The sequence below is a fragment of the Lathamus discolor genome, chromosome 6, assembly GCF_037157495.1.
Source record: "Lathamus discolor isolate bLatDis1 chromosome 6, bLatDis1.hap1, whole genome shotgun sequence".
In the NCBI taxonomy this organism is placed as follows: Eukaryota; Metazoa; Chordata; class Aves; order Psittaciformes; family Psittacidae; genus Lathamus; species Lathamus discolor.
Genome location: NC_088889.1, coordinates 41,509,542 through 41,524,944, shown reverse-complemented (window position 1 = coordinate 41,524,944; position 15,403 = coordinate 41,509,542). Strand labels below are relative to the sequence as shown.

The following is a 15,403-nucleotide window of genomic DNA, read 5'->3' as shown; positions in this document are numbered from 1 at the left end:
GGTGCTGCATTGAATCTTTGTTCCTTGACCTGAAAAAAAAATTAGTTTGAAGAAAGAGCATCGGTCTACCCAGAGATGAAAAGAAAGTAGAGCCCCATGTAAAGGAACACTCTTGCTCCACCAGCTATCTTTGGTTGCAGAACTGAGCCACTTCTCTACATCTTCTGTATTTTAAGGTGTGGCTCTTGCCAAAGCTAGGGAATGAAACTGGTGCCTATGGACAGAGTTAGTTTTAGAAGTGAGGCAAGATTTGGGGGACAGATATCCCAAGGGTGCATACGTTACTAGATTTAGGATATGAACACATATCCCTCTCACCTTCCTGAAATGCAGCTGTGGTGATAATCTTCAGTGCCTTGTTTCCCTGCCTCTCTCAGCAGAGTGCAGTGTGGAAGATCAGAACTGAGAAGAATGGGCCATAAATGTGGCTTGGACTTCAGCATGCACATATTATTCCCAAGGTTTCCTACTTCCTTTGCACAGGAGTACTAGCTGACTGAACCTGAACTAGAAAACAGCCAAGTTGGCAGAAAAGGGGGGGGGGGGGAGACAAACCCAACCCTAGAACCAAAACCTAAATAAACTTAACCACTCACTTTTGCCTAAGTCAGGAAGAGTCTCATACAATATGATGTATCTGGTTTACAATTAAAAGGGCAGAAAGCACTGTAAGAGTGCAGTATGAGCAACTGCAATATGATTGAGATGTCATGCGGTAGCTACCCAGTAATTTTAGCTCATCTTTTCATACATACATACATACTTTGTAAAACGATGCTTAAGATATGCCTGCATAAACAAGAACATTTCTATACCAACAGGCTTATATCTCTACCCAGACTGCTTGATAGAGGACAACAGGAAGATAGTCTTTTGTTGTACACAAGTAATGGAGAAAATACCCAGCTGTTGTTACAAACAGCTGTTGGCTATCAAGACTTAATGACTGAGTTTCCTTTTCCAGTTGCCACTGCAGAATCCTAATACCCAGATCATCACTCCCATCTGTTGTGAAAGTTAAGGAGTGGTTGGGAAGGAATTCTGGAAATAAATTAGAAGATGATAAAGAGCTTCTTAGCCGTTTTCTAATTTCATTTGTGCCAAAGCTTCAGCAAAAGTTTGTAAATTCAGGAATTCCTCATCATGTGGCTCCAGCCTTTGTCATCACTGAAACTGTACCAGGGATTTATTTTTTTTTTTTGTCTTTTCACTCTGCTCGTCATTACCATCTTCTCAGTTGTCCTAGGTTCAGCTTAGATAAACAGGAATGCAGCCAGCTTGCTCCTCTTGTGAGGGCCCTGAAAACAATGAGGTAATGAGACAAAGACTGAAGACTAATTATAGTTCTAACAGCCTCTCCTTGTTTTTCAAAAACTTCTTGCTTACAGTGGCTCTTGTCAGGCTTCACACTTTCTGAGCTTTTCGTGGGAAAAGTGGAAGGAATCAAGATTCAAATCCACTTCAAGCAAGGATAGCAAGCTCTGAAATCAGGTACTCAGTTGGATCAATTCTAAACTATATACTCCAGTTGCATCAAACATCTTCGGGTTTTTCAGCCGTTGTAGCAGAGGGGGAGGATTTCAGTACAGAAACATGTAGACTATCAGTAATTGACTCATTATTTCAAAAGTAACTCCTGGTTTCAGCTATCCTGTATGGCCACGTGTGAAACTAAGTCCAGCTCAACCTATTCCTACTGTGAAGGGATTGGCAGTGAGCAGACTCTGCTTGTGACTTCCAAATAAGCTTGTAAAACGGACAGTCTTCAGAAAAACAATTTATCATGTTCAGATAATGTTTAGATTTTGTAGGTGTATGGGACTTCTATGAGGAAGTAACTAGGTGGGTGGGTAATGGTAGAGCAGTAGATGTAGTTTTTCTTGATTTCAGTAGGGCATTTGATACTGTCTCCCACAGCATCCTCATAGATAAGCTAAGGAAGTGTGGGCTCGATGATCAGGTAGTGAGGTGGATCAAGAGCTGGTTGAAGGGAAGAAGGCAGAGAGTTGTGGTCAATGGGGCAGAATCTAGCTGGAGGTCTAGTGGAGTACCTCAGGGGTTGGTGCTGGGACCAGTGCTGTTTAATATTTTCATCAACGACCTGGATGAGGGAACTGAGTGCACCCTCAGCAAGTTTACTGATGATACTAAACTGGGAGGAGTGGCTGACACACCAGAAGGCTGTGCTGCCATTCAGGCTGGACAGGCTGGACAGGCTGGAGAGTTGGGCGGGGAGAAATTTGGTGAAATTCAACAAGGGCAAGTGTAGAGTCTTGCATCTGGGGAAGAACAACCCCATGTACCAGTACAGGTTGGCGGTTGACCTGCTGGAAAGTAGTGAAGGGGAAAGGGACCTGGGGGTCTTGGTGGATAGGAGGAGGACCATGAGCCAGCAATGTGCCCCTGTGGCCAAAAAGGCCAATGGCATCCTAGGGTGTATTAGAAAGGGTGTGGTTAGTAGGTCAAGAGAGGTTCTCCTCCCCCTCTATTCTGCCTTGGTGAGGCCGCATCTGGAATATTGTGTCCAGTTCTGGACCCCTCAATTCAAGAAGGACAGGAAATTGCTTGAAGGAGTCCAGCGCAGAGCCACAAAGATGATTAAGGGAGTGGAACACCTCCCTTATGAGGAGAGGCTGAGGGAGCTGGGTCTCTTTAGCTTGGAAGAGAGGAGACTGAGGGGTGACCTCATCAATGTTTACAAATATGTAAAGGGTAGGTGTCAGGATGATGGAGCTAGGCTTTTTTCAGTGATGTTCAGTGACAGGACAAGGGGTAATGGGTGTAAATTGGAGCACAGGAGGTTCCATGTGAGCATCAGGAAAAACTTTTTTACTGTGAGAGTGACAGAGCACTGGAAAAGGTTGCCCAGGGGGGTTGTGGAATCTCCTACGTTGGAGATATTCAAGGCCCGCCTGGACAAGTTCCTGTGTGATGTACTGTAGGTTACCCTGCTCTTGCAGGGGGGTTGGACTAGATGATCTTTTGAGGTCCCTTCCAACCCTTGGGATTCTGTGATTCTGTGACTCTTCCTGACTTTGATTACAAGCATTCTTTGATACTCCTATGGTGTGTCTCTTGGGATTAGGATAGGAATAGGATAGGAATAGTGGCTTTTAGTGTTAGCATTGTTTGGGAAGACCATTAAGATAAATAGATAGTGTCAGAGAAACAAACAGAAACAGCCATCGTTCTTTTTTGGGCAAGTCTTATTCAATATATCTGTTTATGATTAAGATGTCATGCTGTAGCTACCCAGTAATTTTAGCTCATCTTTTCATACAGAACCCAGTCTTGTTTATGATCTAGGTGTATCTGCATATTGTGTGATTCTGCTCCACTTGTAACGACGAAAGTAAATCAGGGCTGTTCTTTCATTGTGTCTCTTGGCTCTTTTTCATTCTGAAGATTTCTTCCTCTCCTCAGGTTAATGTCTAGGTGGCAGGGAGAAAGCTTATGGCTGTGATTCACTACTAACTTTGAGATCTGGTCTTGCTGCTAAGATATCTGTGCTGGCTATGACAAGCAAATGTGTGAGAGTTCATATCATAGTAACTGGCAGGAATAGGTCTGGTCCCACCTGGGAAGTTCTCCTGTATCAATCAAAGTGAGTTTCATATCTCGGTGTGCTCAGAGTGAGGAAAAAAGAATATACAAAGATTCACAGGGCTTAAGTTTACTTCACACAATGGCTGCAGTGTTCACAAGTATCTCATTTATTTAAAATAAATTTGGGCAGGGGGAAAAGATGCGTAAGATCTTTCTCCTTAATATCATTCTTGTTGATATCTGATCTTTGAGTATCTTTCACGCCATAATTCTCATGTCATAGAATCACAGAATCGCAGAATAGTTAGGGTTGGAAAGGATCTCAAGATCATCAAGTTCCAACCCTGCTGCCATGGGCAAGGACACCTTTCACTAAACCATGTCACCCAAGGCTCTGTCCAACCTGGCCTTGAACACCTCCAGAGATGGAGCATTCACAGCTTCTTTGGGCAACCCATTCCAGTGCCTCACCACCCTCACAGTAAAGAACTTCCTCCTTATAGCCAATCTAAACTTCCCCTGTTTAGGTTTTAACCCATTACCCCTTGTCCTATCACTACAGTCCCTAATGAAGAGTCCCTCCCCAGCATCCCTATAGGCCCCCTTCATAGCAGCCTTCCAGTATCTGAGGTCTCCACGCAGCCTTCTTTTCTCCAGGCCCCAACTTTCTCAGCCTGTCTTCATATGGGAGGTGCTCCAGTCCCCTGATCATACTTGTGGTCCTCCTGTGGACTTGTTCCAACAGTTCCATATCCTTCTTATGCTGAGGACACCAGAACTGCACACAATACTCTAAGTGAGGTCTCATGAGAGCAGAGTAGAGACGCAGGATCACCTCCTTTGACCTGCTGCTCACGCTCCTTCAGATGCAGCCCAGGATACGGTTGGCTTTCTAGGCTGTAAGCGCACACTGCTAGCTAATGTTAAGTTTCTTATAGACCAACACCCCCAAGTCCTTCTCCGTAGGGCTGCTCTGCATCTCTTCTCTGCCCAGCTTGTAGCTGTGCCTGGGATTGCCCCAACCCAGGTGTAAGACCTGTTGTAAGGTTAAACTTCATAAGGTTGGCATCAGCCCACCTCAAAAGCATGCCAAGGTCCCTCTGGATGGCATCCCTTCCCGCCAGCATATCAACCGGACCACACAGCTTGGTGTCATCGGCAAACTTGCTGAGGGCGCACTCAGTCCCGCTGTCCATGTCACTGACAAAGATGTTAAACAAGACCGATCCCAGCAGAGATCCCTGAGGGACACCACTTGTTATTGGTCTCCAGCTGCACATTGAGCCATTGACCACAACTCTTTGTGTGTGGCCATCCAGCCAGTTATTTATCCACAGAGTGGTCCACCTATCAGATTGATGTCTCTCCAATTTAGAGGCATGGATGTCATGCGGGGCAGTGTCAAAAGCTTTGCATAAGACCAGGTAGATGATGTCAGCCGCTCTGCCCCTGTCCATCAGTTTCGTAGCCAAATAAAATTACCTTAAATTTTTCTAAGTCTTTTGTTATATTCACATGCTTACTCCCAAATGTTCCCTGTTTATCCAGTTCTGATTGCTTCTTCTGCCTAAAGGAACCCTCCATATCCCTAGTGTTAAAATTCCTGTTATCTCTTCCCTAACTTGTTGCATTATCTTTTTCTATTCCCAACCTATGTATAGATAAAGTCAGTCAATTTCTGAAGTGTTAATATGGATTCCCTATTCTCCTGGCAGTCCAGGATACCATTCGCTGCCTTTGCTCCAAGGGCATATTGCTGACTCATGTTCACTTAGTGTCCACAGGGACACCTAGGTCCTTTTCTGCCAAACTGCTTTCCAGCTGGGTGACTCCCAGTGTAATATTGGTACAGAACTTCTCACTTCTCTTTGAACTTAATGAGGTTCCCATCAGCCTATTTCTCCAGCTTATTGATGTCCCTCTGGATGGCAGCATGACTCTTCGGCATATCAGGCAGTCCTTCCAGTTGTGGGGAGTGTCAGCACACTTACTGAGGGTACACTGCCCCATCATCCATTAGATCATTGGCAAAGATGTTAAATGTCTTATGTTGCTTGCCTCTTGTGTTGACTGCATATCTTTTCCCTTGAAGTATCTTTCTAATTTTTCAATCAGATCACATTCAAACTTTTCATCCCTATCCTTAAAGATGATCTCAGTTCTTTGTCCAGGTACCTATCTGCTCTTATTGCAGTGCTGCCCTTCTTCCTGCCACTAGCAGAAGCTGAGAACACTTCCTTGTCTCCTCACGCAAACATCGCTTGCATGAGGAATTCTGTTCAACAAGTACCAAAAAGAGCTGGCACACAGCTGGGATGCAGTGATTTACTGACGTCTCAGAAAATTGTTGCTGTCGTGGGTAATAGACTGGTGGTGTTTATAACAGTCAAACATGTCTGATAGGGTTTCCATAATAACTGGAAAGAGCATGATTAGCCTTACCAGAGAAATTACACTGTAGTGAGAAAAGTCTCTGAGCTAGCTCGTGTTAGAGGTGATCACCACTCGCAGCATTCTTCCTCAAGCAATCTGGAAAACTCAGCTCTTGAAACTTATCCTCAGGGTTCTCTTTTGGTACCAACAAACATTAAGTATGCTTTTATATAAAACATTGCAGCTATATAGGCCTTCCAGGAATAGCATGACTTAATGGGTCTAACTGTCCATATCAATCCTTTTGCTTTATTTCTCTTATGTTCCTTGCGCTGCAGACCTGTGGTCATCTATGCCTGGGATGTAGGCATTCATGCTTCAGCACTGTTATCCCAGAGTTGTGTGTGCATGATGATAAAAACAATAATGACTGCAGCTTGTACCTTAGCAAGAATGTTTATGTAATAAAGTTCACTGCTTCAGGGCAGGAGTGTCAGAAATGAGACTGCTTTTGTTGAGGTAGCACTAATACTATTTAGTTGAACATAAGTAACAGGGCTTTCTGTGGGGCGGTCTTCAGGGGTGTGGGGAAGGAGTTCAAACTACCTGCAGCATTAGTTCTTTTAGGGAGAATTGCCAAAGTACAGAGTGAAGACAGGCATGAAAATAAACCTATCAGTGCTGCTAAATTCTGATGGCTCCCATTGTAATGAATTTAGCAGGGAACTGAGCCTTCCCTTGAATTGTATCTTTCCTATTTGGGATTCTGCTTTCTAAAGGATGCCACTTCACACACACTGTTTATTTCTGCATGTCAAAGAAATTATGATTAAAATTGTGAATGTTCACAAATTCAAGAGTTTTCACTACGTAAACACTTAACTGTATTGGGGAGGAGTGAGCATACAGGATGTTATTTGTTTGGTGCATATTTTATATGGAAGCTCTTTGCCTTCAGAAAAAAAACTTCAAAGGCAGCCAGGGGCAAAATGTGACTGGGCAAAGGGAAAATTTTTTTTATTTTTCCCCACATCAGTACCATAAAAACAGGGATAAAGTGGAGATGAGACACATTTGGGATTCCTTTCTTGTAAATGAAGGGTGTTCATGGCTTTTATGTAATAGTCTCGTGGCAGTATGAGTTGGGCAGCCCCAGGTGGTAGGGCAAAGCAGCAGGCAGTACTTGAAGGATGCAGGACTTGGCAGAACACTGAAAATGGGATGTTTGTGTTGTGGCAGTATGAATTAACACACAAAACAACAACAATGTGAGAAAAGCAGACTATGAGAAAATATGTTTTCTTCTTTTTTTATGATAAACTAAGGCTATCTCCAAGTTTCATGAAACAGTGAAAATGAGAGGCATTCAAATGAGGTTACATAGCAGCCATTGAGGGCAGCAAGAAATGGAAGTGCTAAAGGGGGAACTGGTAGCAAAGTAATAGGATATTGAAAACCTGAGAGAGAGTTTATATTTGAACAGTACTCGATGTTGAGCATGAGATCCAGTCTGGATTGTTTTAAGGTTATGAAACACTTCAAGGATAAGAAGCCTTTCCCGGAAATACTCTTTCCTTAGCAAAGAGTGTTTACAATGAGCCAAGTTTTTGTCAACTATTGTAGCACCAGTTAGGACAGTTCCAACAAAGAATGTCTAGAATGAATAGTAAATAGCAGCTGTTCTTCACTCATCAGGAACAGGAAACAGTATAAAGAAATACCTTTTTGTCCCATTGACTTGCATTTAAATTGCGCTGTGCTATAAAGTCCTCAAAATCTAAGTTTCAAGACAACTTTGATCAGAAGGTCTTTTGGGAGGCTGCAGTGACGCATTCCTTCTCTAAGCTGGTCAGAACACTGGCCATGATTTGGACCTCCAGGTCCCACCCTGCTAAACAGACACCTCCATGTTTTGGAGCCAGCAAGGTGCCTTAGAGGAGTGTTGGATCTTAAACATTACAATAGTTATATTCTTTGCTAAATAGCCTATATTTTGGACTTCTGCAAAGAAAGTCCAAACTCCTGCAGGCAGTTCCTCTGAAGGATGTATTTAATTTTGTCTGTTACTTGAAAAGTGATTAGAATGCTGTCAAAGCAAAGTACTTCCAGGTGGCATCCAAACACAGCTTAAGTCTTAAGTGCAGTGAGTGGTCTGAGTGGTCTCGCGTGACTTGGAATTTTCTCATCCACCCAGCCATGTTTTAGTGTATGTACTTCCAATTTTACCACAATGGAATATTTTCCAGATGGTGCTCAAATATATTCGATTCACCTTCTATAGACCGCGTTTGCTCTGTCAAACAAATGTGTCGATTCTTCTCAAGTCACTTACATTGGGATATATGTTTGGCAAATGGATGGAGAAAATGAACCATATTTTTTTCCAGCCACTTTTTCTTGTCTCTGTCTTTTTAACAGAGGTCTCTAGCAGCAAAGAATGCTTTCAGTGATGTAAGGAAGTAACACATTACATTGTTTCTTTGTGAGTTTTTCTTTTTGAAAACCACACCTTTGGTTATCTTTTGTCGTTTCTGGTCAGAATGCATTGGTTTTGGTGTTAGCTTTGACTGCTTTTGCACTGAGCATGCTGTCAAATTTTTCGGTAAATTGAAAGCTCGGAAATGTAAACTTGAAATCAGTAAATGTTCCACTTTTAAAACGTGTGAGTCCTTGTGTGTGTGAAGAATGTAGGATAGCCATAATGGAATATGTTGTGTGAAACCTCTTCCTTTTAACTGCAAGTGGATTTATGATCACAGTATCTATATTTGACTATATGTTTGTATATTTTGTATTCAAAGTTCTTTTCCCTCAGGAAGAAACAAACAACAGAAACCACCTCTGTAAACATTTCAGGCAGATCTAGCAGGATAAAGTATTCCTGCAACTGTTCTTTTCCTAGTACTGAAAACTGAATGGGTATACCAATTTGTGATTATTTTTGCAAGTAATAGTTAAAAAATTTTGCTAAGATGCTGTGGGTAAATATCTCTTGCTACAGCCTGTATTGTATATCTCTGTAAGTGCTGTCCAGTGTGTAGTGAGGCAACTTTCATCAGTAAATTCAGAGCACTGAACAATATCAGATTTAATATTTCTGTCAAGGAAAACAGGGTGAGTTCACAAAAGAATTTCTCTACATAATACATAAAGTCTGATTGAGTTGCCAAATCATAGAACTGACTACAAACTCTTCATATTCTAGGGGAAAAAAAAAAATAAAAAATTTCTTCAGTAGCTAAAAAACTTTTGCAAAGTTAAAAGCTTGTCTTGTTAAAGGCATAAACCCAAGAAGTGTCTGTATTGCCTCCCAGCTGTGTTATATTTGTGCTAATTTCAAGTCCAAGTCATCAAGGAGTTCAAAAGAGAGTGACATATTTAATTTCATTTTGACTTGAACAACAGTTGCAAAGGCAATCTTTTGGTTCTTTTCCAAAACTATACTACAATACTGTAAAAGCAACAGTCTTGTTTTGCTGTTTGGGGAATGCTAGATAGTAACAAGGTACATTACCAGACTTGGCGAGAGCTAATTTTCATTAGCTTTCAGCTATTAGACAAGTTGTAAGTTGCTGCCATTGACAAAATGCCAATAATGCAGTCATATATTAGGCCTTCTTTGTTTAGAGGAATGTCGATCAGAACCCACTCTGGAAATTACAAAGTGGATGAGAGAGGTTGCTTTTGGATATAATTTGATAAAAATATAACATAGTAATAAGTATTGATTACCTAATTTAATTTTTTTTCATTAAAACCTTTAAAAAGTATTTTATTAAAGGGTCAGATTGTTCTTTTCTGTAGAAATCCTTGATGGGGGGGGTAAGAACCTTCTTAAAGCATCCTTCAGAGACTTTCTGCAGATTTTTTTGCACCAAGAACCATTCAAATAATTCCACACCCTTTTTTCACCTAATCCACCCAAACCTTGCTTTTCGTTGACATAGATTTGCAGCATTCCTTCTGCTTCTTAGATACCTGATACATTCTCAAATTCCCTGATAGCAAACCTTGTGGAAGGCCAAGGTTGGCAGGGTGTTACTGGCTGTACAGTATTACTGGTTTAATCAACATTTCTTATTTCACTAAGCTATTTAGGTAGAGGAAAATCTGCATGCACTGAGTGGATCTGCAGGAAATGCCCAAGGATGTGACCATTAACAGAGATAGGCTTAATTGGTTTCTAGAAAATATAGTGTAAGACGTTTGTCTTTACAGATGTTTAGTCACCTTAACTTCAGGCTAATCGGGCTAATTAGAAGGGAAATATAGCTAATATTTTCCCTGTTTTGCAATGATTTGCCTTTTTGGTTGGTTTGGTTTTACCTGATTTGTGATGTGTTGGGTGTTTGCTTTTTTGTGGTCTTTTTTTGTGGTTTTGGTTGTGTTTTGTTGTTGTTGTTGTTGGTTTTTTGGTTTTGTTTTTGTTTGGTTTTCTTTTTAATTATTTTATTTTCCCTGCATCCTTTGGTTTACAGTTAAGGAAATTTTCTCTTTTTAGTGGCCACAAAACCAGTTAAGCCTCTAATTTAGTAAATCTTAACCCATTTTCTGATTGGCTTAATAATGCATTGACTAGAAAAGAGCAGCTGCATGATTATGGTTTAAAGAAGCAAAAAATCTTGAAAATCAGGGATTTAACTGCATTTTTGTTTGATACTTGATACCATGGCCTTTAGAGGTACAGTCATTTTGAAAGGCCACCATTTTGCTTCTTACTCAGCAAACCCTTCCTGTAGAACAAAGTGTTTTGGGCTGCCAGTCCCAGATGGGGCTCCTGCCCCACCAGAATCCAGCATGGTTGCAGAAATGCAAAACTGGCCCTAATGATCATCTTCAAACGCGATGTCTGCATTCAATAATGTCTCCCAAAGTTTGTTCACTTGTGTTTTGAAATGATGACAGTTTAAACCAGCATGTCAGTTTCTTCAGTTCTTTTGGGGGGTTGATGTGGGGTTGGATTTTTTTTTTTTTTTTTTTCTGGGGAGACAACTGTTTAATCTACATCTTTAGTTACTTAAAATGTTTCAATCTGTTTTCCCTTTGTTACTGTTTATTTAAATATAACCCACAGTCAGTATGCTTCAGATACTTTGCACTTGCTTGATCTCTTATAACTACATTATACATTATCTGGAAATCAAGTGTTCTTACCTCTGTGAAAGAGTGAAATTCATCCTGCATACTGCTAGCATTCCAAAGGCCTGCATATCTTTAAAATCCTGCTTAAGCCCTGAAATAAACTGTGCAAGTATGTTTTTATTAAAGCACAGGCACAAACCATGAACTGGACCTGTGAATGTAATGGTTTTAATGTAGACATATACTGGCTTGTTGCTGTCCTCATTGAAGCTGGAGGCTGAAATTTTTATTAGCTTTTGTAGTTCAGATTTAATCCCTAACTGACTCTTTCCAGACAAGCAAAATAATCAGAAATGTTTCTGTGCTCAACTTTGCAGGGCACTGTTGGCTATGGTGCTATGTGCATGACTTCATGTAGTTCAGTGAGCCTGTACTTCAGCTAGGTTTTAAACTGATGAAGTTTAAAACAGTGTAGTCAGGGAAACTCGGTGCTGGCCAGAGGAAGGAGATAAATCAGCTAATATGGATCAAGACAAGCTCTTTCTATTCTGTTCTCTTTGCTGCTATGAGCAAAATAAATATTTCTCCCAGTTAGCTCTTGTGGCTAATTAGACCAACCCATCAGATGTGGCTGGTTGGAAAGAAAGTTTTCAAGTAGGCTTGATTCCTTTCTGATTGAGTCTAGTTTGGCTTTGATGCTGATCATTCACACCAGTAGGAAAGCTAAGTAACTAGTCACAGTGAATACCAAACTAGAGAACCAAGTGTTGATCCTCTGCTCTAAACTGAAGTTTAGCTTTTGAGTGAATGGTCTATGTGTTTTTTTTATCTAGGTAGGGAGTGTTGAAGGTGTGGCCCACTTCCTGGGATTTGTTAATGGGAGTCCTAGGGGTCAGGCAGAGAGCACATGGTCACTGAATGCCACCTGGTTCTTAAAAGCTTCAAGTGTGATGTATGCATGATAAACTACAGTTTCTCTGAAAAGTTTGAGTCTTTTCAAGCCCTTGTTCTGTTATCTTTCTCACTGTGTTTTCCAGTAGTAGGTCATGGGGCATAATTGGCTATTGCTTCCCTTGTGAGCTTCACAGGCAGTTGTGCTGACAGCTCTTGAGTTGGCTCTGGGTCCATCATACAGTAAAGCTGCTGATGGCCTTTCTGTGTTGCTTACCAGATTTAACTGTTCCTTCTTCCTGAGATGTGATGTATATTGAATTCCCTTATTTAAATGAAGCACACCAAGATCTTCGACTTCTGTTCTTCTATCACATCAGTGGATATAAGAGCAAAGATATTGCTATAGTTAGTGCCATTGCTTTACTTCCAGCCTTTCGTAGCAGTGGGGAATTAATGGAATTAACAGAAAGATGTAACTGGAATTATTAGTGAGCAGGTAAATGGGAAGCTTAACGCTCGAATTTTTTACATTATTAGTAAGAATAGTAAAACATTAGAGCCAAAGATCTCTTAAAAGGGGTAGTAAAAAGCTGATTACTTTGGAAGAAGAAAGGAAAAAAAAGAAAAATAATGTTGAATTTCATAATGCAGAAAGAGCATTGAATTAAACAGGGGAAAAAGGAATTAAGTAGTTTGCAAATGCAACTGGTTTTTTGGAACTAGAAAATTCTTAAGAGAATTCTGTGGTACACAAGTGCATAGGAGTCTTGAAAAATCAGAGCTTTGAAATAGCTGTTAACATGTTTTCAGTCCTGTGACAGTACTTTCTTTATTTAAATCCAGTTTCAAATTTTATCAAATCTGCAACAAACCCATTGGATCACCAAATGTAGCCTCTTTTTTTCTTTTTTTTTAAGAGAAGATATATTTAAAAAATGCTGTGACAAATCAATATAAAAACGTATCTAAAATTACAAGTACAAATCAAATGTTGTTCTTGACTGTTTGCTTATATTGAAACGATATTATTTTATGTGAAGTATGTGTAATAGAGCATTAGATTTGAAAACTGTGTTGAATATTATTTCTGACAGCCTTTTTTAGGTTCACTAAAATTCCAATAATTCAGTACAGTATTGAAGTTGATTCCAGAGAAAAATTTAATATAGACTGCTTGCCTGCCAACTTCAACATAGTTCCCGAGTATTGAAATGGTTTGACACATTGAAATGTAAAGTGCATTTGTCATATCTATTGGGGGAGTATTTTATGTGATCACATCTAACAAAACTCAAGTCAGAGCAAAATTTAATGTTACTCTTCTATTTTTACCCCCTTCTTCTAAAAAGGAAAAAAAAAAAAAGAAATAATTGGGAAATATAAGCTACTGTTAGTAATAAAAACACAAAATCTTATCTGATAATGTCATATTGACCCTCAACTAATTTCTGTTGTATACTGTTTTAAGGGTTTCATATAATGCAGATGTTATGTTGCAGCAATGTGCAAGTGTTCTATAAATGTACATTTATAAAACTTCTGTATGCTCTTTGTCCTTGCATAAGCATTTCTGCATTTTACACACAAATATTTTGTATGTATCCTGAGGAGAGATTAACTTGTGGTGACCACTGCAGCATAAGTTCACAAAAAATGTATATCTTTTTTTCTCCTTGTTAAAATATTAGATTTACCGATTACCTGCTCAAGCAACAATAAAGATTGTAAAAAGGCAATGGGAATGTATGCTATCTTAATACTTAGCAAAACATCTTTGTGTTAACACAAGGCTTCATTTAGGTTCTGTGGACTTCTGTCACATCAGTGGTCAAGCTCATGGTTCACATGGAGCTGAAGTAGAGGGGTTAGGCTAGAGTTAGGGATGCAAATGAAAAACTCTGAAGCAGATGAGCCCCAATAGTTAGACAGCAGGAAGCCTTGTCCATACATTTCATGCATGGAGACTTTAGAGAGATAACACTAAAATGTTCCAAAAGTGTAGGTGCCTAATTTCATGAATCTGTAGCTGCCTGATGCTAAACATGGACCTTAGTGATTTTATTAGCTTCACAAGCTGCCTGAAAAGCATGTATGGTGTGTGTTCACATGCTATAGTTATAAGGCCAGCTCTGCTGCTGCTTTAAAATGTCCCAGGGCTTTCCTGGAGAGGAGAGCAGAGCAAAGAAGTTTCATTCCTGGGGCTCATGCCCAAGGATAGACTTGATTGTAAAATACAATTTCTTAAATTTTCTTAATCTTTAGAGGCAAAAATTGCAAGAGAAATACCATAAACAAACTGCATTTTCATACTTAATCCGGTCCTTTGATAATTTGGTGGCATTACTTTGAGTAAGTTTGCTTATTGCTGGCTAGGTATTATATTTTTTTTTTGCTGCTAGCTATTTTAGTGGTCTTCAGTCTTCTAGTCCATCATATTAAATCTTAAAGCATTCCCAAACAATGCTTTTCTATTACCATTGTAATCCAGTGATTTATTTATTTATTTATTTATTTTTCTCCCTTTAGATTTAGTTTTCCTGGATATCAAGGCGAGTCTTTTGGACCAAAAATCTACTTGTGCTATAGAAAGGTACTACAGGAATGAACTAAACCCCATATTTTTCCTTCTAATATTGCAGAAGGAATGCTATTTTAATAGAGTTTGAAAAGTACATGTACTTTAATACTGTGCCTCGCTACAACTGGGAATACGCAAAACTTCACATGAATTTGAGGATTCGGGTTGCTTTCCCGCTTTGCGCAGAGGTTTAAGATTAACAGGTTACAAGCAGAAATACACCTATTTGTCATTGAACATCTCTGTTGCGATACAGGATTGAATACTGAGGAGTGAGCTATATATTTTGGAGAGGCAAGGAACATGACAGGGAAACTTTCAAATGAAACTTCGTGGACTTTTTTTTTTTTGCTGTAGATTTGAAAATAAGTCCAGAAGGCTGAGCTTAATACAATGTGTGGCAAGTGGCCTGCATTTGTCTGGAGAATTCCTCTAGGGCAAGACAGCTCAGCAAACACGTAAATCCTTTTTTCTCTGTTATCTAGTAGCACATTTAGTTGCCTTGGGAATTTTATTTATGCAGCAGATCCTCTGCAGTTCAGTTTGTGCCTAAAGTTTAACTGTACAGCTGTTACTGTAAATGCTACATGGCAATATTTTCAAAACACAACACCTTTGAACAGAAAGAATGTCTTCTATTATTGATTTTGTTATGTTATCAAAATACCATTTTGATTACACTAGGATAGTGTTTCCCCCCAAAGATTCATAAGTTGGTCTAAAGTGTGCACCTCCTGTACAATGTGCACCTTCCTAACAGTTATTTATTTATTTAGAAAACGACATCCAGTATTTTATCTGAAGAGTGTATTACAGCAAGTGAAATTTGGTAACTTGCAGGGGAGAACTTCAGATGAATACTAAGTGCATACTCAGCTCTCTGCTTACTTTCAGGCTATTGGTTTTCCTTATTTGCTGTATGCAATAAAA

The 15,403-nt window shown here is 39.8% G+C and overlaps 1 protein-coding gene across 8 annotated transcripts in view; it reads left to right on the top strand.

The window, feature by feature from the left end:
• NPAS3 (neuronal PAS domain protein 3) overlaps window positions 1-15,403 on the top strand; it is a 617,231-nt gene that overhangs the window by 114,229 nt on the left and 487,599 nt on the right. The window contains exon 1 of one of the 8 annotated variants that reach the window (XM_065686342.1): window positions 14,424-14,485. The exons of the other annotated variants lie outside the window; for them this stretch is intronic. The gene's annotated coding sequence lies outside the window, so the exon portion shown is untranslated. Of the gene's footprint in view, window positions 1-14,423; window positions 14,486-15,403 lie in introns of those variants that run through there. 8 annotated transcript variants of the gene reach the window in all.